The following is a 2255-nucleotide window of genomic DNA, read 5'->3' on the forward strand; positions in this document are numbered from 1 at the left end:
TTTCCATGCTCTTTCTGCCCTTGCTGTCCGCTGCATGGCAGCTGGGGAGGTTTGAACTATTATTATTTTTTATTATTTTTATCATTGTATCTTCAATATTAGCAAAGTTCCTAACATTTAACAAACACCTGGACAGATCAGATAAGTGGAAAAAAAACTGTCACATGAGTCAGGCTTTGCGGTGACATCTGCTTGTCATTGAACACAGGCTCAATAAATACAGCTTTCCTAAAGTCTACCTGCAGGGAGCTGAGGTCCAGATGGTTCAGATGTTCAGAAAAATTTGGCTGACACAGGTCTCACAGGGAATGAGTTCCACACAGAGCAGGTAGCAGCCTTCTGGTCATCTACTCACGTGATTCAGCTTCAGTATTCAGCATGGAAGGGATACGCTCCAAATGTGATATCCAGGTATAAATAGGACCTTCAGTTTCTGTCCACGCTGAGGATGGCCACCATCTCCTCATCACTCAACTTGAAGTCAAAGACCTGAAAGTTCTCAAAATGCAAGTTGCTGTCACAGACTTGGGGTTCACTGCCACATTCCTCTGGATATGGAACCAGATCAGAACCTGGGCTGTGGTTTTTTGTACTTTACAACAGTCTCTTTAATCTTAGATCCTCCGGTACTGAAAGGTCCTCTGGCTTAGCCCCAGGTCTATCTACAGAGCCCAGGGGGAGGTAGGCAGAGACAGTGATGCCCTTGGAGTAGCAGTACAAGATCAGTTAATCCTGGATGAGGTATGGGTGGGTGACAGGCTGCTTGGTTAGTCACTGGTTTACATTTCAGCCCAGGCTTGTTGTAGTGGCTGATGGATTGTGTCAATTTGAAATGTTTAGAAGCTTAACTAAATCGGCTTAGCAATTCTACACCCTAGGGTATAGAAGACCCACCCTAGGGTGGCTCGTTTCCTGGATGATATAAAAAGGAAGGAGGAAGGACAGATGAGGCCCCTTTCTTTGTTCTTCAGAGGAGCTCCAGTCTTCACTGTCCACGTAGGCACCTTCTCTTGGCTTCTAGCACAGACTCTTTGGCTTCTGCTTTGGATCCTTCAGACTTCTGACATAGACTCTTCAGCCTTCTGCTGCAGACCCATCAGCCTGCTGGAGCAGACTTGCCTGGGACATTGCAGTGAACTCCAGACCTTGGATTGAATCCTTCGGCTTCTAGCTTGCAGACACCCCCTGCACACTTCCTCATTCGACCCTGTGGCTGACCATCGTAAGCCAATCTTGTCATTTCTTATACATTTATATATCTTGTGTTATATCTGTTTTCTCTAGCAAAACCCTGACTAAGACATTTGTTCAAGAACTTTTCAATCTGGAAGTGCTTGCAGTTGGAGACACCAAGGACTTTATCCAACCCCTTCCCTGCCAGCTCTTCCATGACCTCCCATGCGCTCAGGAACGTTACTTTACTGGGGAGGATATTGCCTTTATCATTTCTGGGGGTGAGTTCCTTCCTAACTTGAAGTCTCTGTGGAAAATCAATGAGGTAGATGTCTAGGTAGTCCAGTTTTAGGTCCTTCAGAGTCTTCCGGCTGGCCTCCTTCACCAAATTTCCCTCCAAGAATGAAGGCCACCACTTGCTGATGATGAAGAGGGCCTCCCACCTCACAAGCTTCTCTTGGATGCTTCTCCCCGCTTGTTCTCATTCTGAAAGGTGTAGGCACAGTCCATCCAGCAATACCCTACGTCAGTGGCCACCTTCATGGCTTTTTTGACTTTGCCTGAAGGAGACCTCTAGTTCTCCAGGCTTATGTACAATAAGCATCTTGGCTTTGGGGCTGAAGTCCATGAAAGTGCCCACAGCTGGTGCCAAAGCACCAAAGCAGTTGTCAGGAGCCATTTTAATACCAGGAGTCTTCTAACACTGAATAGAGATATTTCAGTTGTCCTAAAAGGGTGAGGCGCTACTGGCTACTAATGGTAGAGGCCAGACATTTAGTGACAGAGGCTGATGAACATCTTCCAGAGCAGAGGACAGCCAAATACAGATAACAATGCACCAGAACTGCCAACAGTGCTGAGGTGAGAAGCTTCCCCACCTCCCCGGGCAGTGGCTAACAAGAGCTGGAGTCCCTGGTGACTCCAGAGCAAGCACTTTCCACCCTTCAACCCACGTCTTCACTCACCACCATTCTCCTGCCTCATCCCCACATTCAGATAAATATTGTGCTAAATGAACCATTGTGCCTATATTAGTCACCTGCTCACAGCCAGGACAGAACACCTGACACTTCAAACTTAAG

The 2255-nt window shown here is 46.9% G+C and overlaps 1 pseudogene; it reads right to left on the reverse strand.

Moving 5' to 3' along the window:
* Positions 1 to 366: 366 nt before the first annotated feature.
* LOC100721222 (aldose reductase-related protein 2-like) lies at positions 367 to 2038 on the reverse strand (annotated as a pseudogene).
* Between the last annotated feature and the right edge of the window lie 217 nt (positions 2039 to 2255).

This window comes from Cavia porcellus, unplaced genomic scaffold (assembly GCF_034190915.1).
Source record: "Cavia porcellus strain 051 isolate PalLab524CR breed Dunkin Hartley unplaced genomic scaffold, mCavPor4.1 scaffold_11, whole genome shotgun sequence".
NCBI classification, from domain to species: domain Eukaryota; kingdom Metazoa; phylum Chordata; class Mammalia; order Rodentia; family Caviidae; genus Cavia; species Cavia porcellus.